We start from the raw sequence: 20,972 nt of genomic DNA, 5'->3' as shown, positions 1-20,972 counted from the left end.
ACTTACACACATGTTCATCGCACCATTATTCTCAATAGCCAAAGGGTGGAAACGGTGCAAATGTCCACCAGCTCATGAATGTATAAACAAAATGTGGTACATTTATGCAATGGAATATTACTCAGCCATAACAGAACAAAGTCCCGATACACTCTACAAGCTGGATTGAACTTGAAGACGTTATGCTGAACATGGTAAGTAAAAGGAGGCAGGCATAAAAGCCACATACTGCATGATACCATTTCTGTGACCCACAAAGGTGAAAAAGGGCTCACAGAGACAGCAGATTAGTGGTTGCCTAGAGCTGGGGTGGGGTGGGGGAACGGGGTGGGACTGCCTAATGGATCTAGGGATTCGTTTGTGGGTTTGCGAGTGATGAAAATGTTCTGGAACTAGAAAGTAGTTTTGGTTGCCCAGCAATTGTGAGTTTACTGGAAGCCACTGGATTGTACGGGTTCAAGTGGCGAATTTCACGTCATATGCATTTTACCTCACTAGTGATAGTAAAAAGGAATGATGGTCTGAGGCTTGCTACAACAGGGATGGACCTCAAGAACGTTCTGCTTTGCAAGACAAGCCAGTCACAAAGGGCCACATACTGTGTAATTCCATTTATGGATGTCCCAAACAGGCAAATTCGTAACAACAGAAAGTAGGTTGGTAGTTGCCTAGGGCTGGGGTTGAGGGAGGAATTGGGGATTGGAGAAGGAGATGGGGAGTCACTGCTAATGAGCACAGGTTTCTTTTTAGGGTGATAAAAATGTTCTAAAATTGATTGTGGTGACAGTTTTGCCGGGGAGGAAGACCTCCCTCTGCCCTTTCGTCCTTCTAACTGGACTTAGAATCAAATTGACCTGAGACAGATTAATAGGAGAAAATAAAATTTAACAGGCACAAGTACACACAGAATAAGAAATCCACACAGATAAGAAATTCCAAAGACAGTGAGGTAACATGAAGTTTATGTGAGCTAAGGAGAGGGGTAGGGGGCTGTGGATACAAAGGGGAGGAAGACTATTAGCAAGAAGGTGAAGGGAGATGTTTGGAAAAAGTTTCTCTATTATGCAGATAAGTTTCTTAGGTAAAGGGAGTCTCTTTTTATAGCTCTCTTCCTGGTACAGGCTCTCCTTTCCAACATAAATTTAGGCAGTTGAGGGGGAGGCAGAGAGCTTTTCCTGCATCTGCTGGGTTTTTATTACTTTGGGGGGGATATTACTTTTAACTCAAAATAATCTTTATGCCGGGATGGCTCATCTTGGGGCAGCCTGCCCTAGACCCCTACAGTTTCACACCTCTGTGAATACACTGAATTGTGAACTTGAAGTGAGTGAATTGTATGGTATGTGAATTGTATCTCAATAAACTTGTTATAAAAAAATTCTCAGGTGTGAAATTGGTACCCTAGTTATACAGGAAAATGTCCTTGTTTCTGAAGATATATAAACTTAAGTATTTAAGTGTCATGATGTCTGCGACTTCTTTTCTTTTTCATTAAGCTTGTTTTTTAAGTTTATTTGCATAATTTTGAGAGAGAGAACACATGAGCAGGGGAGGGACAGAGAGAGAAAGAATCTCAAGCAGGCTCCATGCTGTCAGTGCAGAGCCTAACCTGGAGCTCGATCTCATGAGCTGTGAGATGACCTGGGCCAAATCGAGAGTCAGCTGCCTAACCAACTGAGCCACCCAGGTACCCCATTTATTTTTTATTAGGTTTTTAATTTTAGGGACACCTGGGTGGCTCAGTGCGTTAAACTTCTGACTTTAGCTCAGGTCATCATCTCACAGTTGGTGAGTTCAAGCCCTGCCTCTGGCTCTGCACTGACAGCTCAGAGCCTGGAGCCTGCCTCAGAGTCTGTGTGTGTGTCTCTCTCTGCCCCACCCCACTTGTGCTCTCTATTTCTCAAAAATAAATAAACATTGAAAAAAGGTTTTTTATTTTAATTCCAGTATAATTAGCATAGAGGGTTATATTAGTTTCATGTGTATAACATAGCAATTTGCAACAAGGGGCGCCTGGGTGTCTCAGTCAGTTGAGTGTCCAACTCGATTTTGGCTCAGGTCGCGATCCCAGGGTCGTGGGATCGAGCCCCGTGTCGGGCTTCACTCGGAGTGTGGCGCCTGCTTAAGATTCTCTCTCTCTCCCTCTGCCCCTCTCTCCTACTCGCACTCTCTTAAAAGAAAAAAATTGGGGCGCCTGGGTGGCTCAGTCGGTTAAGCGTCCGACTTCAGCCAGGTCACGATCTCGCGGTCTGTGAGTTCGAGCCCCGCGTCAGGCTCTGGGCTGATGGCTCGGAGCCTGGAGCCTGTTTCCGATTCTGTGTCTCCCTCTCTCTCTGCCCCTTCCCCGTTCATGCTCTGTCTCTCTCTGTCCCAAAAATAAATAAAAAACGTTGAAAAAAAAAATTTTTTTTTAAAAAAAGAAAAAAAAAAAAAGAAAAAAATTAAAACGTGTTCACATAGAGCTGTGCCATCCAAAGCGGTAGCCACTAGCCACATGTAGCTCTTTACAGTTTCGTTAATTAAAAATAAAGAACTCGGTTCCTCAGTTACACTAACCACATTTTAAGAGCTCAGTAACCACATGCGGCTAGTGGCTACTGTATTGGACGGTGCAGGAATAAAGCATTTCCATCATCCTAGAAATTCCTACTGACCAGTGCTGACATGTATGGAGATAAAGCAAATGTGGTAAAATATTCGCAAATGGTAAAACGTGGTGAAACGTATATCGGGGTTTCCGTGGGGCAGCCGGATCAGGTGGAAGCCAGCAGCGTAGGTGGTGAAAGAATTCACCTGAGGCGGAACAAAGGCGATAGAAATTTGTTGAATACACCACAAGAAGGCAGTGCAGGCCGGACAGCAAAGGAGAGACTGCCTGCTGGGAGGCAGTGGTGAGGAGTACAGTTAAGGGGGGAGTGAGGAGGTACGGTAACATGTGGAATTTTCCTTTTTTGGTACCTGTGCCTGGTTTTCAGTAGCCCACTGATCAACTAGGGCCTATAGATACCTTGAGGCGGGTCACCTAAGGAGCCTATTCGCATTCAGCTAGGTGGTCACTGTGGGCCCTTTTAACTTACTTAGGTTTCCATTGCTCAAGCCCGTAGCCTAACAGCAGCCTCCACAGTTTCTTGTATCACTCCTCCTTTCAACAGAGGGATAGTAATGATAACATGGCAAAGAATTCCCCATGCAGGGGCGCCTTGGTAGCTCAGTGGGTTAAGTGTCCGACTCTTGACTTTGGCTCAGGTCAGGATCTCATGGTTCTTAGTTCCAGCCCTACATTGGGCAACTTCTAGATCCAGCTTCTAGATCCTTTTCCCAACAGTCTGTTCTGCTTGTTCAACACTTTGTTCCCAGAGTCCTCTCTCCCTACAGTGAGGTATGTGCATAGTATGCGATGCTCTGCGTACCCCTGTTCATCCCCATTTCTCGGAGAGGTATTACAGGGTAGGGGTTTGGGAGCTAGAAAGACTCACATTTAAATCCCTGCTGTCACTTGTAAAATGAGGCTGAGAATAGTAATTGCCTCTTGCTCTATGGAAGGCTCTTATCTTTGGTCCTAGCACAAAACGAGCCATAATTATAGGCAGCCAGGGTTGCTCTAGAGTGAACAAAGATGGGCTGGCTGAGACTGCAGGTTAACCAGCCCAGCTTCTTATTTTGAGGAGTTTCCAGTGTCAAATGGTCAGCCATCTGCTGGGGGACCAGGATAGCCATCCTGGCAACTGTGGCTTCTTTGTGTCAGCGGCAACAAAAGAACAAAGAACAAGTGTTGTGACTCTTCGGTGAAGTTAAGTGTGCCCCTATGCTGATGTTAAATGTCCCGAGTTTCTGGAAGGGTAGAGCTAGGTTGCCAGGAATTGTGGTTTTTAACGCCCTTAATGGCAATTCTACATCCACCCCCTGCTTTTTGTTTTGCTGGCACACAGGTTTGTGAAACCCCCAGTCTGGGAACCACTGATTCAAAAGATATTGGAAATCGGGGGTGGGGCTTGGGAGTAGTGAAGGAGAAAGTGGCCAGAAATAGCCAAGCCCAGGAGTCAATAAATTGAAATGACCCAGACATTTGCATGTTTATAACCAGTCGGTCAGGGAAGCGTAGACATTTGCTCGTGGTTGTTCCTGAGAAGGTATTTGCATTATCTTTTGTTTGAACGGTTGTGGGGTTGGGAGGGGTAGGCAGCTGGCACTTCCTTCCTGTGCCTGCCAAATCCGGGTTACCAGATTTGGGATAGAGTAGGGCAAAGGTGAGGTGAGGCTCTAGGTAGCAGGAGAGAGACAAGGTGGGGGGAGGAGGTTGGAGGCGGGGGAGTAGAAGTGGGCTGGACTGGACCCCTACGGGCACTGGAATGCTCTCTTTCAAAGGGAGACTGCAGGACGGTTCCGGATTCCGTCCTGTGAATTTCTTGCTTTGTGACCCAGGGCAAATCAGTTCACCTCTCTGAGCCTCCCATTTTCTCATCCATTAAAATAACATCTCTTGGGGCACCTGGGTGGCTCAGTCCGTTAAACATCTGACTTAGGCTCAGGTCATAAGTTCGAGCCCTCATCGGGCTTTGTGCTGACAGCTCAGAGCCTGGAGCCTGCTTCGGATTCTGTGTCTCCTACTCTCTCTGCCCCTCCCCTGCTCCCTGCTCATGCTGTCTCTCTCTCTCTCTCTCTCTCTCTCTCTCTCAAAAATAAATAAAAACATTAAAATAAAATAACATCTCTTCCCAAAGTCAGATAGCTTCTGCTCTTATGCTCATGTTTAAGACTCTGTTTTCTCAGCTGTAAATGGATATAAAAATCACACCTACTTCATAGCATGGAGGTGAGGATTGCCAGCACATTTCCTGGCACACAGTAGATATTTAATAAATGCCAGCTAATACTGGCCATGAAGCTTTGTTAAAACCACAGGGGAGCCTGGGTGGCTCTGTAGGCTGGGCGTCAGACATCGGCTCAGGTCATGATCTCGCGGTTTGTGAGCCCGCGTCGGGCTCTGTGCTGACAGCTTGGGAGCCTGGAGCCTGCTTCGGATTCTTTGTCTCCTCGTCTCTCAGCCCCTCCCCTGCTCATGCTCTGTCTTTCTCTGTCTCTCAATAATAAATAAATGTTAAAAAAAAAAAGAAAAGAAAGAAAGAAAAAAGAAAACCACAGACCCCAAATGGTTTCTCTTGGGCCAGGCCCAATCACCAAACCAGAGCTTAGTACTTAACCTAATTGCACTTTCAACTTCCCCCCGAAAAATAAACCTTAACCTATCAATCAGGAATTTTCTGATAAGCACTCTTGAAGTTACCTATCACCTGGGCCCTCTCCTTTCCCCAAAGGCTGAAGAGGTAATCTGCATGATAAGTAACCCCCTCCTGCTCTTTTTCCTAAGGGAAGGTGATCTTGCTGGAATAAACCTTTCTTTTCTTCTGCTTACAACTTTCTTGCCCCTTTGCTTCCTGCAAAAAAGTTATATTTTGTAAAACTCCTTGGAGCACTCTTCTACTTGCCGGATAGGATGCTGCATGGTTCATGAATCATTTAATAAAGCAAATTAGATCTTTAAGTTTCGTTGGTAGAGTTTTTGTTTTTTAAGTTTTTTTTTCTACATATCTATAATCCCTTAATCTGCAGTCTGAAATTTATATAGCTCTGAAAACTCCAAAGTGTTTTTGTAAGTTTGCAATCAAAAGTCATTGATAGCAAAAACCTAATCTGAACTGACACCAAGCTATTTATAATCTTAGTGGGATAAGCCATTTATTATGAACATACTGGATTTGGCCCCAGAATAAGCACCAAATCACCTTTCTAAAATCTGAAAGTTTTTGAATTCTGAATGACCTCTGGCCCATCGAGTTTTGGATAGAGGACTTTGAGCTTGTTGTAGGGGCATAAAATGACATGGCTGTGGTCAAAGCCAGGGCTTCCTGGCTGCAGGGAGTGGGGAAACCCTTGGTGCCACAGGAGCCTTAGAGGTGAGAGAAAAGGAGGAGGAAGGAAGGCCTAGCAGAGGGGATCTTGGTTATGACAGAAACTGACTCTGGCAGCAAGGGAACTTGTTGGAAGGGTGTTGGGTTTGTTCCAGGGTATTGGTATGTGGGAGAACCAGGCTTACAGACCTCTGGGCCAAGAAGCCACTGTCGGGAATCAAGAATTCCTGTCCTCCTTCAAGAGCCCTTCCAGCTGGACTAAGAATCAAATTGACATGAAACAGATTAACAGGAGAAAGAATAGACTACGTACAGGGAAACCACACAGACACGGAAATTCCAAAAACAGGCGGAATGAGATATACTTGTCGTTCTGAACTAAGGAGAAGGGAGTAGAAGTCTGGGATCTCGGCTCAAAGGGTAATGCCCTTTCCAGGGCAGTGAGAAGAGTAGATGTTTGGTAATTAGATGTTTGCGGTGCCATACAGATGGGTCACTGAGATTACATCTATCTTTGTTAAAATCCTTATTCTAGGAAAGACCCCCAATTTAGATTCTTCTATGTGGCTACAAGAGGGACAAGTTTCTTTTCAGCCTGCAGGTCTCAAGTGCCTTCAGCTCTAAATAATCCACTGCCAAAGTGGCACATTCAGGAGCAGATGGGCTGTCTTGAACCCCTTCACCACCAAAATCACCCATGGAAGTGGTCAGGTGAGTAACAGCCCAGCCCCAAAGCCACAGCCTGCAGTGTTAATCCTCATCCACAAAGGACACCAGATGACAAAGGCCATTTCCTCCCAGCTGCTGCTGCAACCCACGGGGCACTGTCTTTCTGTCTCTGCTTTGAATTCCAAGCAGGAATGTCTGATTGGCAGAATCAGTGTCCCATGACAATGCCCAATCTGCAAAGGACGCTGGGAAAACACACATCTAAAGATTTTTGCCTTTAAAATGAGAGGCATTTCCATTTCCTGCCATGACTCCTAAGGAAGGGATTCCTCTAGAATAGGAACCAGAGTTTAGTTGCCAGACAGCCAAAACAAGAATGAGCAGAGGCTCAGTATCAACAGCTTCCCAGAGGAGGGATTGATTCTACCAGGGCCTTGAAGAGTGAGCAGAACCCCAGCTGGAAAGGTGGAAGAGTTTAGAATCTGGGCAGGCACTGATATGTCTGGCTAGAGGGTGTTTACTAGATGATCTGCACTGAGCGAAACACTTCATTCTCATTTCATTTCACAGCTGCAGGTAGCAAGGGAGCTATTAGCATTTTTCAGACCAGACTCTAAGAATCAAAGAGGTTAGGTCAACTTGCCCGAGATCACACAGCTAGAAGGCAGAGGAGCTGGGATTTGAAGACAAGCACTGACACCTTGCCGCTAATCCCGACACTATACAGGCAGGAAATAGGTTCCATATGGAGTGCCTATTCCTATCAATTGATAGTGACTGCTTGGAGCCCTGCATCAAGAAGGATTCTGACGTTGTCTCTGAGATATAATGGTAGAAGGGCTGTGATCAATTAGTGATGTCTGCTAAACGAATTTGGCCTGAGAACTCAAAATTCACGCATTTTCAAGTAGGCATGCAACATTTATCCAAATCAACCATAAACTGGGCTATAAAAAAAGACAACACATTTCAAAAGATTGGAATTATTCAGACTATATTCTGTAGTCATAAAGGGAACAAAATTATAATCAACAGCAAAAGAAAAATAGAAAATCCCCAATTGCCTGGAGTTAAACATTACACTGGTCAAAGAAGAAATCAAAATGGAAATTAAAAAGAAAAAAAACATTTGAACTAAATGATAATGAAGATATGACATACTGGGGTGCCTGGGTGGCTCAGCTGGTTAAGTGTCCGACTCTTGATTTTGGCTCAGGTCATGATCTCACAGTTCATGAGTTCAAGCCCCACCTTGGGCTCTGTGCTGACAGCATGGAGCCTGCTTGGGATTCTCTCTCTCCCTCTCTCTCTGCCCCTCCCCTGCTCAAAAAGAAAAGAAAACAAAAACAAAAAACTTTAAAAGAAAAAAAAAGATATGACATACCAAAAACGTGTGGGATGTAGCTACCACAACTGTTAGGGGAAAATTTGTAGCCTTAAAATGTATATGCTAGAAAAGGAGAAAGGCTTGAAAAATAATGATTAAAGTGTCCATCTCAAGAGGCTGAAATAAACAGCAAATCAAACCTACGGAAAAAAGAAAATAATAGTGGCACAAAAGCAGACACTCAGATCAATGGAGCAGAATAGAGAACCCAGAAAGGGACCCACAAACGTATGGCCAACTAATCTTTGACAAAGTAGGAAATAATATCCAATGGAATAAAGACAGTCTCTTCAGCAAGCGGTGCTAGGAAAACTGGACAGCGACATGCAGAAGAATGAACCTGGACCACTTTCTTACACCAGACACAAAAATAAACTCAAAATGGATGAAAGACCTAAATGTAAGACAGGAAGCCATCAAAACCCTCGAGGAGAAAGCAGGCAAAAACGTCTTTGATCTTGGCCGCAGCAACTTCTTACTCAACAGGTCTCCAGAGGCAAGGGAGACAAAAGGCAAAGGTGAACTACTGGGACCTCATCAAAATAAAAATCTTCTGCACAGCAAAGGAAACAATCAGCAAAGCTAAAAGCCAAACAACGGAATGGGAGAAGATGTTTGCAAATGACATATCAGATAAGGGGTTAGTATCCAAAATCTATAAAGAACTTATCAAGCTCAATACCCAAAAACCAAATAATCCAGTGAAAAAATGGGCAAAAGACATGAATAGACACTTCTCAAAAGAAGACATCCAGATGGCCAACCGACACATGAAAAAATGCTCAACATCAGTCATTGTCAAGGAAATACAAATCAAAACCACAATGAAATACCACCTCACACCTGTCAGAATGGCTAACATGAACAACTCAGGCAACAACAGATGTTGGCAAGGATGCAGAGTAAGAGGATCTCTTTTGCATTGTTGGTGGGAACGCAAGCTGGTGCAGCCACTCTGGAAAACAGTATGGAGGTTCCTCAAAAAGTTAAAAATAGACTACCCTGCGGCCCAGCAATTGCACTACATGGTATTTATCCAAGGGATACAGTTATGCTGTTTCGAAGGGACACATGCACCCCCATGTTTATAGCAGCACTATCGACAACAGCCAAAGTATGGAAAGAGCCCAAATGTCTATTGATAGATGAATGGATAAAGAAGATGTGGTGTGTATACACACACACACACACACACACACACACACACACAATGGAGTATTACCACCCAGCAATCAAAAAGAATGAAATCTTGCCATTTGCAACTACATGGATGGAACTAGAGGGTATCATGCTAAGCAAAATTAGTCAGTCAGAGAAAGACAAATATCATATGACTTCACTCATATGAGGACTTTAAGACACAGAACAGATGAACATAAGGGAAAGGAAGCAAAAATAATATAAAAACAGGGAGAGGGACAAAACATAAGAGACTCTTAAATATGGAGAACAAACAGAGGGTTACTGGAAGGGTTGTGGGAGGGGGATGGGCTAAATGGGTAAGGGGCATTAAGGAATCTACTCTTGAAATCATTGTTGCACTATATGCTAACTAATTTGGATGTAAATTTAAAAAATAAAATTAAAAAAAACAATATCCAATATTAAAAAAGTCTAAGAATAATCAACTAAAGAAAATAATAGTAAAGAGCAGAAATGCAAATCAACAATGCTAATTGGTTCTTTGAAAGAATTAATAAAATTGAGTAGGTCATATCTACCATAGGCTAGATCATGACAGAACATGTGCCAGGTAGAACCTTTTTTTTTTTTTTTTTAAGTTCTTATTTCTATTTATTTTTTTAAGTAACCTCTGCACCCAACCTGGGACTCGAACCCATAACCCCAAGATCAAGAGTTGCATGCTCCACTGACTGAGCCAGCCAGTTGCTCTTGGTAGTATCTATTTCTAGAAACTTCTATCTTTGAACTGATATATGCTCATAAAAGTATTAGTTACATTGAATTTGAGTGAGAGCAAAGAGACGCTGAATATTTAAGGAATAATAAGTAATTCAGTTTGGTTGTAGTTAAAATACTGCAAAGGGAGATGAATTCATCTGGACTCTGTTTTAGTGACAGAAGAGCCAAAATCATATTGCCTTAAGCAGAGACCTTTTGTTTGCATAAATGAAAATCCCAGAGTGAGTTCTGGCTCTGTGCAAAGTTCTGAGTTCTGTGCGCAAAGCACTGTTGACCCTACGTGTCCAAATGGAGTTGCAGCAGTGGCTCTTCATGTGTTTTCTCTTCTTCTTATATTCATTTAATTCTCAGGCACGTCTCCAGCCTAGGCTGGAAGGGCAGGGGGCTACTCCAGTGTTCCCATGGTGATGGCACAAGTGTAAAAGCACAAGCTCAAATGCATAAGTCTTTTTCATGCATCCACATGTGTCTCACTTGCTAACACATTATTGGTCAAAGCAATTCACATGGCCAAGCCCAACATCAAGGGCTGGGGAAATTCTCTGCCCATCTTGAGGCTATGACAAGGACGTGGGGTGAAAAATTGGGACCATTATTCCATCTACACAGATATCAACTCAGTATTGGGTCATTGGGGTACATGCATGCTTAATTTCACTTGCATACTACCTGATTGTTCTCTATTCCCACTCGCAATTCACAAGGGTGGGTATTTCCCTAAGTCTTCCCCAATGATCGGCATTGTCCAGCTCTGTTGTTTTTGCCAGCCTGATGGATGTGAAATGGCATCTCACTGATGCTTTACTTTGTGTGTCTCTGATTATGTATGCATCTAAGCATCTCTTCACATCTTGTTAGTCATTTGGATTTCCCTTCTGTGAGTTGCCTATTCATATCCTTTGCTCATTTTCCCCAATGTTTTAGTTCCTTTTCTTGTTGATTTGCAAGAGTTCCATGTACACTCTAAGTATTCATCCGTTGTCAGCCTCAGACATAGCAAAATCTCTTACCAGTTTTCTATCTGTTAATTTTGTTTTTATGGTCCTTCACTGAGCAAAAATCTTTGATATAATCAAATACAGTATTTCTTGTCTTATGGCTTGTGCTTTGGGTCTAATTTAAGAAATACTTTTCCCATCTCTAGATCATAAAGATATTCACATTTAGGGCTTCCATACATCTGAAATCTACATTTGTGGTGGGTAAAGGTATGAAGCCAGTTTTGTTTCATTGTTTCCAATATAGTGAGCCAGTTTTCCCAATGCCATCTACTAAAAAGTGTGCTCCTTCCTTCTTCGATTTATGGTGCTACCCTTGTTTTTTTTTATTTTTTATTTTTTATTTTTTATTTTTTAAAATTTACATCCCAATTAGTTAGCATATAGTGCAACAATGATTTCAAGAGTAGATTCCTTAATGCCCCTTACCCATTTAGCCCATCCCCCCTCCCACAACCCCTCCAGTAACCCTCAGTTTGTTCTCCATATTTATGAGTCTCTTCTGTTTTGTCCCCCTCCCTGTTTTTATATTATTTTTGTTTCCCTTCCCTTACGTTCATCTGTTTTGTTTCTTAAAGTCCTCATATGAGTGAAGTCATATGATATTTGTCTTTCTCTGACTAATTTCACTTAGTATAATGCCCTCCAGTTCCATCCCCGTAGTTGCAAATGGCAAGATTTCATTCTGTTTGATTGCCGAGTAATACTCCATTGTATGTATATACCACATCTTCTTTATCCATTCATCCATCGATGGACATTTGGACTCTTTCCATACTTTGGCTGTTGTCGATAGTGCTGCTATAAACATGGGGGTGCATGTGTCCCTTCGAAACAGCACACCTGTATCCCATGGATAAATGCCTAGTAGTGCAATTGCTGGGTTGCAGGGTAGCTCTATTTTTAGTTTTTTGAGAAACCTCCACACTGTTTTCCAGAGTGGCTGCACCAGCTTGCATTCCCAATGCTATCCTTGTTTTATAGCAGATCTATCTACCTACCTGCCTGCCTACCTTTCTATCATCTATTATCTGTCTTTATATCTATAATCTGTGTATCCATCTTTCTATATTTATATATCTGATGAAATACAACCTCTCCCATTTAGTTCTTTTTTTTTTTTTTTTTTTTTTTTTTTTACAGATTGACTCTTTCTGGGCTTCATTCTTCCCTATATAATTTAGAATAATCTCATTTGTTTTCTCCTAAACAAAGTCCATGTAGAATTTTGCTTGGGATGGTACTGGATTTGTAGATGAATTTGAGAGGATCCAGTAACTTTATGATGTTACGTCTCCCTAAATGGAATTAGGTACCAATTTATGTCTTCTTTTATGTCCTTTGATAGAATTTTCTTTTAAGTTCGTTCTTTCTTTCTTTCTTTCTTTCTTTCTTTCTTTCTTTCTTTTAAGTAATCTCTATACCCAATGTGGGGCTCGAACACAACCCCAAGGCCAGGAGTTGCATGTTCTACCAACTGAGCCACCTAGGCGCTCTCCTCTTTAATAGAATTTTAAAATTTTCACCCTAGGGATCTTTTCCATTCCTTAAATTAATTTTTAGGGGTGCCTGGGTGGCTCAGTTGGTTGAGCGTCTGACTTCAGCTCAGGTCATGATCTCGCAGTCTGTGAGTTCGAGCCCTGCGTAGGGCCCTGTGCTGACAGCTCAGAGCCTGGAGCCTGCTTCGGATTCTGTGTTTCCCTCTCTCTCTGCCCCTCCCCTGCTCATGATCTATGTCTCTCACTCTCAAAAAATGAATAAATGTTAAAAAAAAATTTTTAAAATTAATTTTTAGATATTAAGGATTTTTTTAAAGTTTATTTATTTTGAGAGAGAGAGAGAGCACGTGCATGTTAGGAAGGGGCAGAGAGAGAGAGAGGGAGAGAGAGAGAGAGAGAGAGAGAGAGAGAGAGAGAGAGAGAGAATCCCAAGCAGGCTCCACATTGTTAGCACAGAACCTGAAGCAGGGCTTGAACCCAAGAACCAAGAGATCATGACTTGAGCCAGAACCAAGAGTCGGACACTTAACCAACTGAGCCACCCAGGTGCCCCAACTTTTAGATATTTTAATGTCAAGTTTAGGTTTTAAAAATTTTAGAAACAATTTAAATTATACAGGAAAGTTGCAAGAAAAATACAAAGAGGTTTTCTTTGTAAACTATTTGAGGTTGCCAGTCTGATGCCCCATCATTCCCACATACTTAATATTGAGTACTTATAAACAAGGACAATCTCATGTAGCCACAATGTAACTATCAAAATTGGGAAATTGACATTGAAACATTACTACCATCTCCATCTCATCCTGAGACCTTATTCAAGTTTCAACAATAATCTTAGTAACATTTTTTTAAAGTTTTATTTATTTATTTTGAGAGAGACAGAGACAGCACAAGCATGGGGAAGGGCAGAAAGAGAGAGAGCGAATCCCAACCAGGCTTTGGTAGGCTAAGCAGAGCCAGACGTGGGGCTCAAACCCATGAACTGTGAGATCATGACCTGAGCTGAAACCAACAGTCAGATGCGCTACTGACTGAGCCACTCAGGTGCCTCTCTCTCTCTCTCTCTCTCTCTCTCTCTCTCTCTCTCTCAATCTCTCTCTCCCTTTTTTTTTTTTTTTAGAGAGAGTACAAGCAGGGAAGAGGGGAAGAGGTAGAGAGAGAATCTTTTTTTTTAATGTTTTATTTATTTTTAAATTATCTTTTAATGTTTATTAATTTTTGAAATTTTGAGAGTGAGAAAGATAACCCACGAGCAGGGGAGGGGCAGAGAGAGAGGGAGACACAGAAACCAAAGCAGACTCCAGGCTCTGAGCTATCAGCACAGATCCCAATGTGGGGCTCAAACTCATGAACCCTGAGATCATGACCCGAGTTGAAGTCAGATGCTTAAGCGACTGAGCCCCCCAGGCTCCCCTGTTTTATTTTTGAGAGAGAGCAATAATGGGGGTGAGTCAGAGAGAGGGAGATATGGGATCTGAAGCTGCTGTTAGCTGTCAGTGGGGCTTGAACTCAAGAACCGTGAAATCATGACCTGAGCTGAAGTCAGATGCTCAACCACCTGAGCCACCTCCCAGGTGCCCCTCCCTCGCTTGCTTGCTTGCTTCTTTCTTTTCTTTTCTTTTCTTTTTTGTTAAAGAGAGAGAGGATCTTAAGCAGGCTCCATGCTCAGGTTGGAGCCCTTTTTTTGTTAAAGAGAGAGAGGATCTTAAGCAGGCTCCATGCTCAGGTTGAAGCCCAAGGCGGGGCTCCCACAACCCTGGGATCATGATCTGAGCTGAAATCAAGCGTCGGGTGCTCAACCGACTGAGCCACCCCAGTGCCCCCCTCAATAACATTCTTCATGGTGAAAGGAATCACGTGTTCAGACCACACCTTGCGTTTGGTTTTTATGTCTTTTTAATTTCCTTTGGTTTGGAACAGTTCCTCAGTCTTTCTTTAACTTACATGACCCTGATACTTTTGGAGAGCACAGACAAGTTTGTTTTTTCACATTATTTCACAGAATGTCCCTGAATTTAGGTTTGTCTGATATTTCCTCACAATTAGATTCAGATTGTGCATCTTTGGCAGGAACATCACAGTAACAATGCTGTATCCTTCCCATGGCATCCTATCAGATGGCACACAATTTCGATTTGTCCCATTGCTAATGGTGTTTACTTTGATCATCTGATTAAGGCGGTATCTGCCAGGTGTTGCCACTGGCAAGCTGTTCTTTTTCCCTTTGTAATTGAAAGTATTTTGTGGAGTGGTTCTTTAAAAGTGTATAAATATTCTAGGGGCTCCTGGGTGGCTAAATTGGTTGAGTATCCAACTTCAGCTGAGGTCATGATCTCACAGTTCGTGAGTTCGAGCTCCCGCATTGGGCTCTGTGCTGACAGTTCAGAGCCTGGAGACTGCTTCGGATTCTGTGTGTGTGTCTCTCTCTCTGCCCCTCCCCTGCTCGCTCGCTCTCTCTCTCTTAAACATAAAAAATAAACATTAAAAAAAATTTTCTTTCAAGTATATGAATATTCTTGGGACACTTGGGTGGCTCAGTCGGTTAAGGATACAACTCTTGGTTTCAGCCCAGGAAACGATCTCATAGTTTAGTGAGTTCAAGCCCCAAGTCCAGCTCTGCACTGGCAGCTTGGAGCCTGCTTAGGATCTCTCTCTGTCTCTTTCTGTCTCTCTCTGTCTCTCTCTCTCTCTCTCTCCTCCTGCCCCTCCCCACTCATGCTATCTCTGTCTCTCTCAAAATAAATAAGTAAACTTTTAAATAAATAAAAAATATATATTCTTTTTTAAAGTTTATTTATTTTGAGAGAGAGCATGAATAGGGGAGAGGCAGAAAGAGAGAGGGAGAGAGAGAATCTCAAGCAGGCTGTGCACTGTCAGCACACAGCCTGATGTGGGGCTTGAACCCATGAAACTGCGAGATCATGACCTGAGCAAAATCGAGTCTGACACTTAACCGACTGAGCCACTCAGGTGCCCATATATATTCTATTTTTACCAAACTTTCAATTTATTCATGTATTTAGTTGTAGCAATATAGAGTCATGGGTTTTCTATTTTATTCAGTGTATCACTAATACTTATTTTGCTTTCAAATTGTCTCATTTTTGTGGGGGAGCCCTTCCAGGTTGGACATGTCCGTTTGACACGTCTCATCATTCTCTGAGCACTTCCTTGCTTTCTCTTATGACAACATGAGCTATGTTTATTTTCTACTTTCTTTGCCCTAATCCTGAAATCAGTCATTCATCCAAGGAGACCTGGTTCCTGTTAGTGGAGAATGATATTTATTTATTTATGTTTAAAGATGTTTAAAAAATTGTTTTTAAGTTTATGTTGAGAGAGAGAGAGCACAGGAGGGGCAGAGAGAGAGGGAACGCATGCACACGTGAGAGAGAGAGAGAGAGAGAGAGAGAGAGAGAGAGAATTCCAAGCAGGCTCCGCACTGTCAGTGCAGAGCCCAAAGCAGAGCTCGTACTCACAAACCCATGAGATCATGACTGATCTCACCCAGGTGGCTCATGGCTGAGCCACCCAGGTGCCCCTATGTTTAAATATTTTTTTATGTTTATTTTTGGGGAGGAGAGAGAGAGACAGACAGACAGAGCATGCATAAGTGGGTCAGGGGCAAGAGAGAGACACAGAATGTGAAGCAGGCTCCAGTCTCTGAGCTGTCAGCACAGTGTCCGACATGGGGCTCGAACTCACCAACTGTGAGATCATGACCGGAGCCGAAGTTGGACACCTAACCGATGGAGCCGCCCAGGTGCCCCTAGTGGAGAATGATCTTTAGAAGCCAAGATCTGAGTACTAGGAGTGCTCATTGCTGCTGGAGTATTATTGCCCTCCCCCCCCCCCCCGGCTCCCCCCTCCCCGCCCTCAGTGGACAGAACAAGAGAATATATGTCATTCTCTTCACTCTGCTCGGGCTCTGACATCTCATGCCAAGCTTCCCCCATGCTGGATCCTCCTTGCCCCACTTGGGCCCCAAGACCGCAATAGGCCACCCCTCTGCACAGATGTCACCTTGTGCCCCATCTAATGGCTCTAGGGCTGGATTTTTTGGGAAGGAAAGGGAAAAGAAGAAAAAGGAAGAAGAAGCAAATTCCCTAGATACTTAGGTATTTTATTTTCCTTTATATTTTCCAGTTGGTTATTGCTGATATGGAAAAATGCTATGAATTCTTATAGGTAAGTCTTTTATTGTGTAATTATTGCATTTTTTTTTTTTTTGTAGATGACTATATACTCTGTACATAATGACAGTTTTACCTCTTATCTTCCAGTTCTCCCACTTCTTTTCTTTTTCTTTGTAATTTCAGCTACAACCCCAGGGCTAAATTAATAGTAGCTGTGATACCAAGTTATCTTTGAGTTGTCTGTGATCCTAGAGGCACCTAAAGTTTGTCCATTAAGACTGTATTTGCCCTAGGAGTGACTGGGTGGCTCAGGGGGAGGGACAGAGAGAGAGAGGGAGAGAGAGAATCCCAGGCAGGCTCCATGCTGTCAGCTCAGGGCCCATCATGGGGCTTGATTTCATGAACGAGAGGTCATGACCTGAGTCGAAATCAAGATTTGGACCCACTGAGCCACCCAGGTGCCCCTAATGGATGAATTTTCTGATTGTTAATTCTCCTTTCTTATCTCTAATAAACCCCATTTGGCCATGATTAAAAAAAAAAAAAAAGGATTCAATCAGCCAGTATTTTATTTAGGATTTGTATCTTCATGTTCATAGGTAAAATCAACCTGTAATTTTCTTTTCTTGTTCGTTTTTCCAATTTTGAAAGTAAGATTATACCACGTAATAAAATGTGTTAAACGGTTGTCCCCCACCTTTCTTCTGATCCTCCTACTTTAGAGTTGAGGCTCTGATACCCAGAGAGAGGGATGGATTTGACAAAGATCACACAGGGGGCTAGGGACATGCTCTGTCCTGAAAAAGATCCCTCTTGGACATGACACCCAGCCTGGGCTCCTCTGTCAGGCAGGAGTTCTCCAGGCACTGCATGGCTATCTGTTCTTAGCTCTACCAATCAGGGTAAAGAACACTGGGGTCTCAGGTTTGAGTCTTTGCTTTGCCACAAGACTTTGCCTCTGTGATCTTGTGCATTGGTTTCTTCCCCTGTAAAATGAGGGCATGGGATCAGGCAGCCCCGAGGACTGCCCTGTCCCAAACAGTTGAGGCCATCTCATTCTCAGGCACCCTCCTAGGGTTTTAGGCCAGGCACAAATGGAATCCAGTAAAGAGGAGTAACCGGGTGGGAGTATGGTCCACGCGGGTAGCCTTGGCCTTGTTTATAATCCCAGCCTTGGCTGAGTTTGCACCCTGGTATGGATCCTCATATCTGAGGGAATAGGCTCTGGGTGGTATGTCCCCTGTGACAACAGGCAGGGGAGCAAAAGGACCTGGGAGAAGGACCAGGAAAAAGAAGAGGCCGCCTTACTACTTCCTGGCAGTGGAATCAAGCCTGGAGGGCAGCGGCCCCACCCAGGACCTCCCTGGCTCTACAGAGGCTTCATTAAAGCAGGGGAGGACTTCAGGCCAGGTGAGGCCTGCTCAGCCTGGCTCTCTGGCTACTGGGTCTGAGACTCTGCCAGAAGGTTGTGTCTGGGGCCCTGGGCCTCCCGGAGTCTGATTGGTTCTCTCCATCCTTCCTCTGTTAGACCACCACCCCTCCCCCCGCCCCCGGCCCCCAAATCTGGCTTCTCTGTCTCATGTTCCCACTCTGCTTTCTAACTCCTAGCTTGCAAATCCCTGACAGCCATTTCACTCCCCAACTCCCAGGCTGAACTCTGCCCTCTTCAAGTCAGCATAGTTCCCTTCCCGTCCCCAGGCTCAGCTGAACTCCTTTTCCTCCTTTTCTTCCTCCTCCTCCTCCTCCTCCTCCTCCTCCTCCTCCTCCTCCTCCTCCTCTTCGTCTTCCTTCTTCCTCCTTCCTCCTTCCTCCTCCTCCTCCTCCTCCTCCTCCTCCTCCTCCTCCTCCTCCTCCTCTTCTTCTTCCTTCTTCCTCCTTCCTCCTTCCTCCTTCCTCCTCCTCCTCCTCCTCTTCTTCTTCCTTCTTCCTCCTTCCTCCTTCCTCCTTCCTCCTTCCTCCTTCCTCCTTCCTCCTTCTGCTTCGATTTTATTTTTAAATAATCTTTACACCCAATGTGGGGCTGAAACCCACAACCTTGAGATCAAGTGTCACATGCTTCACCGACTGAGCCAGCCAGATATCCAGCAAGGCTACTTCTTAAGCTAGACTGCGTTCTTCATCCTGTTCTGCCCAGAACATCCGTGGTCACCCAGCGTAGTCTGGCTTGGGGCACAGGAAAACAGCCAATATGAATTCGTCTGTTTTCCTTTTGGCGCATCAAGGCTATTGCTCCTTTCTGCCCGCAAAGCTGTCCTTCCTCTTCCCAGAGACACTCCGTGAGCCCTCACACTGCTTGCTCCCCATCCCACCTGAGCTGGGGCACCCCACCACACTCTAACCTTCTTCCCCACCAGATGGGGATCCATGCTAGCCTGGGCCTGCGTCGTTGCTGGCTTAGGTGCCTTGACCTAAAGGCAAGCTCCAAGTGCTTTCCTGCATGGACATGCTGCCCCTTGCTGGTCAGTCTGTTGTAACACCTGCTGGGTTTTCCAGGCCCAGGGATGCCAATGGGGTCACCCCTGGTGCTCTTCCAAGTTGTAGGAACTCGACGCACTTTATCGAATCGAATCTTCACCACAAACTTACGGGGTAGGTTCTGGTATCGTCCCCATTTTACAGATTGGAAACTAAGACACTGAGACGGTATGCCACTGAACTAAAGGGTAGAGCCAGTTTTGGACCCCAGACAATGGATAACAAGGAGAGCAGCTCATAACCTGCCCCTTCCTCAGGATCCAGAACTGCACCGGCTCTTGAAATATGTCTCCTTAAACCCTGTCTCCCACTTTCCGCAACCTGGTATCCACCCTGTCTCCATTTGCCCCACGTCTTCAGCACTCCTTCCACAAACACAGCCTGCAGGCCTGCCCCCTCAGCTAGGGACCCTCACATCACCCACAAAATAGGCAAAACTCCCCACCCCTGCCGCCTTCCCCGGCTCCCCCTCCCACCGCCCACCGCTGGCCAGTCGGCCCAGCCCCCTGGTCCCATTCCTTCCTGTCTTCATCTAATTATTGCCTCTGTGCAGCACATTCTGCCCTCTGAGCCGGACTGTCCCCGCATGTCTGACATGCTTAAGTCTTTCTCATCTTAAAAGTACCTGCAAACAACCTCCACCTCCCCCACTCCCAGCCCTCAACTCAAGCCACCCTCCTGTTTCTCCCCACTATTTCTCCTCCTGGCAACAGTTCCGGAAGAGCTGTCTGCTCTCACTGCACTCATTTCCCCGCTTCCTCCTCTATCTTCTGTGGCCTGGCCATTTGGGTTCAGCTCCACCAAAGCACCCTGAGGTCACCACACTGTCCAAGTCACCAAGCTCAGTGGACGCGGCTCAGGCTCAGGGCACTCACGCTCCCTCAGCAGCACATAACACTGTTGGCTACACGCTCCTTCTGGAAGCACTCCCTCACTTGAGAGTTTTTTGCCTTGCGGTCCTCTTGCCACCTCCTGACCTGGCCTCCTGCGCCTGCGGCCGGCACTCCTCAGCACTGGGTCCTGGACCCTCTTCTTCCGTCTCACACTCTCGCCCTGGGCAATCGTGGCCACACCCCCGTAGGTGCTGATGACTCCCGAACACCTCTAGCCAAGGGTGTCTCAACCCCGGTGACTGGATGCTCCAAGGGACCTTCAGCGAAACGTCTGGAGACTTGGGGGGTTGCCACAGCTCAGGAAGGTGCTGCCATCTAGTGGGCAGAGGCCAGGGATGCCGTTAAACATCCCGCAGTGAACACGACAGCCCTCGTGACAATTACCCAGCCTCAACTGTCAGCAATGCCAAGACTGAGGACCCCATTCTAACCTAGCTCCTCCTCTGAACCCCAGGTCAGTACATCCAGCCACTTGTACCACATCTCCACCTGGGTGTCTCAAGCATACCTCAAACCCAGCCTGTCCAATCCAACTCGTAATCTCCCCCAACCTGATTGTCTAAGGATCCTTCCCACCATCAGCCTGCGAGTCATCCTGGAAACCTCTCTCGCGCTCACCTCAATATGCAGTCCATCGCCAGGTACCGCCCATTCTATCAACCTCTATCCAACACTACTCCAGGTACCATCATCTCCGGCCTAGGCTTTTATGAAGAAACATGACCGTAACCATCCTGTGTGGTCTCCCGGCGTTGTTTCAGGGACCCCCTCCAGGCTTTTCGCCACACAGCAGTCAAGGTGGTCACGTCACAATGCAGATCTGATTAGGACATCTCCACATTTGAAACACTGATGGCTTCCCGTTGCTCTTTGGACCAAGACCCCAAACCTTAACACAGCCTGCAAGGCCTTCATGTTCTGGCCCCTGGTAATTCCCCAGCCTCTCTTAGGGCCCCTACTTACACATTTCTTTGCACTCTGGCCCTATTTTTCAGTTCTTCAAATCCACTGGACTCCCTCCCACCCCTGGGCCCTTGCATATGCTGTTCCTGCTCTGTCTGGACTGCTCTCCTTTCCACC

General features: G+C 45.0%; 1 protein-coding gene across 1 annotated transcript in view; it reads right to left on the bottom strand.

The window, feature by feature from the left end:
• ALPL (alkaline phosphatase, biomineralization associated) overlaps positions 1-20,053 on the bottom strand; it is a 98,110-nt gene extending 78,057 nt beyond the window's left edge. Inside the window, exon 1 of the mRNA XM_042951675.1 lies at positions 19,977-20,053. The gene's annotated coding sequence lies outside the window, so the exon portion shown is untranslated. The remainder of the gene's footprint in view (positions 1-19,976) is intronic.
• Positions 20,054-20,972: the final 919 nt, after the last annotated feature.

This window comes from Panthera leo, chromosome C1 (genome assembly GCF_018350215.1).
Source record: "Panthera leo isolate Ple1 chromosome C1, P.leo_Ple1_pat1.1, whole genome shotgun sequence".
Lineage (NCBI taxonomy): Eukaryota > Metazoa > Chordata > Mammalia > Carnivora > Felidae > Panthera > Panthera leo.
Note: the sequence above shows the minus strand (reverse complement) of the source record. Positions and strands in the feature narration are given on the sequence as shown.